The sequence below is a fragment of the Myxocyprinus asiaticus genome, chromosome 26 (genome assembly GCF_019703515.2).
Source record: "Myxocyprinus asiaticus isolate MX2 ecotype Aquarium Trade chromosome 26, UBuf_Myxa_2, whole genome shotgun sequence".
Taxonomy (NCBI): Eukaryota; Metazoa; Chordata; class Actinopteri; order Cypriniformes; family Catostomidae; genus Myxocyprinus; species Myxocyprinus asiaticus.
The window spans coordinates 20689440-20697263 of NC_059369.1; positions in this window are offsets into that span (position 1 = coordinate 20689440).

Below are 7824 nucleotides of genomic sequence, written 5' to 3' on the forward strand. Positions count from 1 at the left end.
GTTAATAAAATATGCATTCCTATTGACTAGGGATGTCCCGATACCGGTACTGCACTCATGTATTGGTAATCCTACTCGTAAAAATGCTCCTATAACAAAAACCAGTACCATCTGAGATACGAATGTCATTACGTAAACATTCAGCCCAAAAATTAAAATCATGTTATGTCCTAGTGAGGTTATTTAAACGCAAAAGCTGCAATTTAATCAGATAAATATATAGTTTGCATGTAATTCAAATGTGTATGCTTGTGAATGTGTGGAGACAGTGTTGTGCTGGTGCCGGCTGCTCATACCTTTTAAGGCTCCTCCTTGGCTCATACAGGGAAAACACCATCATGAGCATCGTACGCTTTGTTTGTAGCAGATGACAGTAAACAGAGTGCAAATCCACATTGTTGTGCGAGGCACATACAGAGTACATACTTATTTAATTAAATAGCAGCATTTTGTGGTTTAATTATCACTTTGAGTCACCTAGGGACTGGCTTTTCCAGAGTGGGAATCTGCCGTCATAACGTCAGGGCTCCTTGGTCAAAACAACACAGAAACACTTCAAAATAAAAGCGCCGTCAAAATTAAAGGTAAATTTATAGGAAAAAAAGTATGACAGAAATAGATGACTACTTTAAAGTTATGTAATATTACTACTATTACTACTACTACTACTACTACTACTACTACTACTAATAATAATAATAATAAATCAGTAGTAATTGTATTATATGTAATATACTATATTATACTATATATAAGTAGGATCTAACATCTGTGATGCTCTTTTATGCAGCACTTTTTTTTTCTTTTTGACAAAACATAACTCCAATGTTGTATTTTGGATTGTGCTGTGAGGTTCTGTATATAAGCTCTTCATTTTATAAAAATAATAAAATATTATGTTGAAAATTAATTGTTATATTTTCATTTGATTAACGTTTTAATGAATTCATTTATTAAACACCATTTTGATGAGAAAATTGAAATAAACCATTGATATGGAGTTTAGAAAAAAAAAAAAAAAGGTATTGGACTCTGTATCGGCGAGTACCAAAAATGAAGTATTGGTACTTGTACTCATTTTCAAAAAAATGGTATCAGGACATCCCTACTGTTGACTGTAATACATCATTTACAACTTAAAATACATCTCGCTTTTGGTGACACTGTGGACATTTCACCCAAAAACTGGAGCTCACACGTGCCCATACGCAGGGTTGGGAGGGTTACATTTGAGATGTATTCCACTACAGATTACATAATACATGCTGTAAAATGTAATTTGTAACGTATTCTGTTAGATTACTCAAGGTCAGTAACGTATTCTAAATACTTTGGATTACTTCTTCAGCACTGGTAGATTTTTTCACTTGTTTTAACTATAAAAACTCTGCCAGTACAGTAAGACAAAATACACGTTAAAAATACATTCTCTGAAAAACCTAAATATATTATGCAGTGTTGTTTCTAAAACAAGATAAATCAAATTGATCTTATTTAAGGATTTTTAGATATTTTTACAGGAAAACAATAAAACAATTATTATCAAGAATCCAATTTTTGCCCTAATATCAAAGGTCTTACTAGAAAAAAAGAAATTATGATCCAACGTGAATTTTCTTGATAAAAAAAATATGATCGTGCCTGGTAACATGCATGTAAAATGGCTAGAAATAGCATTTTAGCTTAGCGTAAAGCTGACAGTTTACACAAGGTTTATTTCTATTTCTTCTGCTCCAAACTTACTTCAAACTTACTTCTCTGTCTGCTCATATGAATGTAACACATCATATGAAAGTGTTTCACTGCTGTTCAAATGCACTTTGGATTGCATCATTTATATGTATAAATGTTTTCCATCTGAAAGGACTAAATATTAAATGAAACAAATGACAATAAAATGCAAAGTAATCTCTTCAGTAATCAAAATACTTTTTGAATGTAACTGTATTCTAAATACCAATGATTTAAATTGTAATTGTAGTGGAATACAGTTACTTATATTTTGTATTTTAAATACGTAATCCCGTTACATGTATTCCATTACTCCCCAGCCCTGCCCATACATTCAACAACATTTCCAGCTTTGGCCATTGGGGGCAGTGGTTCGAATTTTGGTATGCACAGACCGATTTAAACAGCAGAACTTTCAACCTAACATCATCAAATTCATAGTGTGATTAGCCAAGACCCAGAAGTCAGAGATTTCAACATATATATATATATATATATATATATATATATATATATATATATATATATATATATATATATATATAAACTCATCAAATAGTTCAAAGTCTAAGTTATCTGAGCTATGCTAATGACATTAATTTATTAGCTTTCATATAAACAGTTATCTTGTAGTTGTCTTTTTATTTCTCCTAAGGAATTTGAAGAGAAACATCTAGGACAAAGCCGATGCTTCAAAGAAATAGAACTGAGAACCCCATTAAGTCTCCTGAGCTATGAAAGAGCAACCAATGAGCCATACAAGTTTCTTCTAGGCTGCTCTCATGTTCAACAGGGTGTGCAAAACAAGCATTGCCTTTCGTCTCCAAATTAAGTCATGTTGTGCCCACACTCTGCTGCCAATAGAAATAAGGGAGTTGTCACTTGAATCCTCTTTATAGAACCAAACTCAGATCTCTTTCAGTGACCCAAAAGTGAGCAAAGAGCAAATAGATGATTGACAGAACAGAGTGTCACTCCATCACTTGTTGAAGAACACTGTGCATGCAAACTATATACAGGTATTACTTATTTATTTAAATCAGAGCCTTTTGTCATAATTTCAGTTTATAGTTGGGCAGCCCTAGCTCCAGCATGTGCTCTCTTTCCTCATCACAAGACATTTAAGCTTTCAAGTTTTTACATTTTCAAGCACAGCAGAATGAGAAATAAACAGATCTTGCTACCACTCCTGCTTTTAAGCACAGACACCAGGTTATTCAATAAACACATGCAGGAACATGACAGATGCTTTGGGTCATGTGGTCCATTCAGATGCTTTTATCCAACAATGAGGCCCAGGGCATTGGGTGAAGAATGACACATTCCTGTGTTTTCCCACAGCTAACACAATACATTTGTCATTGCCATAGTGTGTGGAGATTTAATGCCTCACCATTTGTTCCAGAAAAATAAGCCCAAATACACTCAACTCGCTGTATGCCCAGCAGTATGAGCTTTTAAGACCCCATTTATGGCCTCATGGAAGATGAGTAGAGTCAGGCATCCATTTGTCAGGTGTAGTTATTCATCTGTTTATGTGGAGTGCAAGGCACACCTTCCATGCAGAACAGAACTAATGGTTTCTGTTGAAGCAAGCAGGCAGATGTAACCATAAGTCATCTATAAACAGAACATTTCCTTCCCTGAGGAGAACAATGCAGGCAAAGAGTATTTCTGAAAGTGCTTTGTTGTTTAGCAAGTGATATTTTATGTGTATCAACACATCATTTTTTTGTGGAGACTTTTAATACAAAACATCGGTATGATCATCTGTCATTAATTTGAATTCTCTGATGATGCCATTGCTTTGTCAGTCATCATAATTTTATATGTGAGCCCTGTGTTGTTGTTTTTTTTAGATGCCATTAAGTCTAACTGCTTTTCAGTTGAGGATAGGATAAATTGCAGCTCAAGAAATATGTCCTCTTAGGTATTCTATTGTTGTTTCTTTTGTTGCTACTCTGGAGAAGAACGCTCATTGAAGCACTGTTTCCAAGATCAGCTGAATTTGACTACTTTTTTGTACTATAATCCAATTTGTTAAATCTCTCACACTACAAACATGGGTATGAGTTTCAGATTTTGTCTGCCTTCCATCTAATTTTTGAGGGTCATATTTCTATATAGTATGTCATCAATGTGAAGAGACATGTTTGACACAACAACTATATAATGCTTAGCCTATTTTTTCTATGAACCTTGCAGTTTAATTTTATCTTTTTTACAAACATGGTTATTCAGTTTCAGATTTTGTCTGCCGCCATACAGAAATCTGATAAATAGCCATATGATTACAGACTTGTGAGACGTTTCTTGTCCGTCTCAGGGGAATGAGGAAGCTTACACACTTCAGTGTTGTTTATTTCTTGCCGCTTTTCAGCAAAAACACCAACAAAACACTCAGTCGCTCAATAATAAACATAAAGTAACGCTTTCAACACAGGCATCGTCATCTCAGGACTTAGGTTCCTCTCTCTCTCCAACTGAGGCTCTGGCTGCCTTTTTATCTCTCTCCAGCTCTCACTGCAACACAAAACAGCTGTTAGAGATAATTTCCCCCAGGTGTCAATCCTTTCCACTCTTCCTCTCCCGGTCTCGCTCTCCACAGGTGTCACTCGGCCACAAACCCATCTCCACATAGCCCCATTGCCCGACTCAGGCCAGGGAGCCATCCAGCCTGTCACCTATCCCATCCCCCCCATTTCTGGAGAGGAAATCCGCAACAGCCATCTGCGCCTCTGGCCTGTGGACCACCTTGAACTTAAAAGGCTGGAGAGCTAGATACCAACGGGTGATCTGTGCGCTGGCATCCTTCATGCGATGGAGCCACTGGAGTGGGGCATGGTCCAAACACAGGGTGATTAATTCTTCCCATACAACTTCTTTTTTGTGTTCGGGTAATCGGTAGGGACGACTGCGTATCACTACCTCTGGGGTCATTTCGATATGGTGCTCAATTAGATTCGTACGACCAGGGAGAGTTAAGAACACATCGGATAACTCTCCTTGCAACCTGGCAACTCCATGACTTGGGATGGTGAGAGGCGGTCTCCACAAGTGACCGGGGTGACTTGATTGGTGGCTTTTAAGTTCACCTCTGGCCCAAACTCCTCCCTCTCTGGAACCACCATCACCACAGTCACGTGAACCACCTCGATTCATGGTTTTAGGAGGTTGAGGTGGTAAATCTGACGTGCTCCACCTCGATCCATTCATTTCACCTCATAATTGATTTACCATACTCACCGTGTGACCTTAAAGGGCCCTTGCCACTTGGCAAGTAATTTAGAGCTCGATGTGGAGAACAATACAAGGACTTTATCTCCCGGTGTAAATTCCCGTAGTCGAGTGCCCCTATTATACAGCCAGCTTTGATGTTCTTGAGACTGGAGCAAATTCTCCTGTGTTAGTTGCCCCAGTGTGTGGAGTTTTGCTCTATGGTCAAGAACATATTGAATTTTTATTTTTATTGTTTGAAGGTCCCTCCTCCCAATTTTCCCATAGGACATTGAGCACGCTGCACGGTCGGTGTCCATACAATAATTCAAATGGGGAAAACCCAGAGGAGGCTTGCGGGACCTCTCAGACTGCAAATAATAGGGGCTCGAGTCACTTGTCCCAATTCCGAGCATCATCGTGCACGAACTTACAAATCATATTCTTTAGGGTCTGATTAAATCATTCAACCAAGCCATCCGTTTGGGGGTGGTAAACCCTGGTACGAATCGATTTAATCCCTAGTGATTCATACAGTTCGCGTAATGTGCGTGACATGATCAGTGAGGATTTCTTTCAGAATCCCCACTTGGGAGACAATTCTGAAGAGTGCCTCCTCAACACTTTGTGCTGAGATGTTGCGTAGAGGCACTGCTTCTGGATATCGCGTTGCATAATCCACCAGAACCAACATAAAGCGATACCTGTGTGCCGTCCGTTCTAATGGCCCGACGAGGTCCATACCAATTCTTTCAAAGGGGACCTCGATCAACGGAAGGGGGTGGCTGGTGGATTCACCAGCTGACATTCGTGGCATGCTGCACAGCACCTGCGAACATCCCCGCGAATGCCCTCCAATAGAAATGGGCCATTAGACAGTTTAGTGTTTTTTCAGCCCTAAGTGACTCGCCATCAGATTATAATGAGCCGTCTGGAATAACAATTCCCAACTGCTCTGCAGTATTAACAATTGGGTTGTATCCCCTAGTGTCTGAGTGTCCTGCATCACTCGATACAACCGATCCTTGATAAGTGAAAAATAGGGGTATGAGAGTGCAATGTCCGGCTGGAGGTCCGAAGGCATGCCTAAGGGTTTCGTCTTGCATCTGCTCCAGAGGGAAATACCCTACAGGGAATCCTCTAAGGCAGTGTTTCCCAACCACTGTGCCGTGGCACACTACTGTGCTGTGAAAGATTGTCAGGTGTGCCATGGAAAATTATCAAATTCCACAAAATAACTAAATGCATGACATATTTTTTTTATAATTTCAGGGATCCAAACTCCTGAACTTTCTGAGAAATTCGCCATTTTGAATCCATAGTCGGACACTTTTGTGATTGTGAAGAGCAATGATTAATGTGCATAAGTGACTGATATTTATATGCGTTAAGGGTCTTTCACATGACTCGGGTCAGCGTCATCAGTCTATGAAGTGACGCCACTTTACACCAAAGTGTTTTTCACACACACACTTTTTTGCTTCACCAATAATGTCTTTGAGAGTACTAAGCAACAAGAAATATTAAAAAAACTGTCCAAATTTGTGAAGAGACATTGAATGTCTCATCATTTCTTTTAATTCGTTTACGAATATCAGTGACCCCAGTTATTGAACTAATTTAAATTCACCAAGAAAACGCTTAGACCTAAACATAAGTCCTTTTATTACTTTCTGCTTTCAAAGCAACTGCAAGCTTTTTTCTCTTTTCCAAATATATGTTTTCAATGTTTATTGTGCACATCTCCCGCTTTTTTATGTGGCAAACTCGTAAAATCGCCCCTCTGTGACGCGCTCTGCAACTCTTGTCATGTGGAGGGCAATGCCTTGACGCTGGCGTTGAACGGAGCATTGACGCCTCGACTCAGCTCATGTGAAATGCGCTTTACAAAGATGAAAGAACAAATTATTATTATTTGTCTATTACTGTGGTCTTTTCTGATAAAAGCCATGCTCAGCAGTTTCAATAGGCTACTGTAAGAAAATGATACTGTAGATCTGCTTTGTGTTTATAATTCTTATACTGAAATCAGTAGATTTGTTGCCATGCAAGTTTTAATAAAGGAGAAGGTAAGGACGTTATTGAAACTCACTATTATTAGACTATTACTGTTGTCTTTTTGGATGAAAAATAATGCTCAGACTGAAGGAAGAATATAGATCTGCTTTGTTCTTTTAATGCTTAAACACTATAAAGTCTCTTGGTAGATTTCGGTCATGAACAACTCAAAATGATTCACTGCCACCTAGTGACATTTCCAGAAGGGGGTCACTGAACTAATCAGTTAATAAAATTGAACAAATTTGTGAAATAGAAGCAAGCCTCACCAAAATACTCTTTATTTTGCAGCTAATTCTGCACAATTGTGAACTTGAATAAACTTGAATCACTAAATAGCTGGAACTGGTGCTTTTAGTTTATTCTTTAAAAAAAATATCCCCAGAAAAAATGTTCGTAGACCAGTGATTGTCTTACCTTTTTCGCCCCTCATGAGTTTGCATCCCTGTAATTTGTTGTGGCATTGCAAGAACAAATCTACAAATTAGAAAAGAAGCAAATTTGTTGTTTTGTCATTACCCATTTAGCACTCTTGCCACATGTGACTTCACACAGTGTAGCCTACCTATGTGATTTTTTTTTTTTTTTTTTTTGCATAGCCGAATTTCAAACATTACAAGTAAACATGCTACTAAGATGGACAGAAAACATGGACAGTTTCTTGAAAAGGAAAAATATTGACGATGGTTAGCCTATGTGGGATAGTGGTGTGCTGTAGAATTTTTTTAAAAAGTGTGCCGTGGCAGAAAAAAGATTGGGAAACATTGCTCTAAGGACTGGGGAAGCCGTGAATTCCCCCTCTCTTGCGTCCTCCTGACG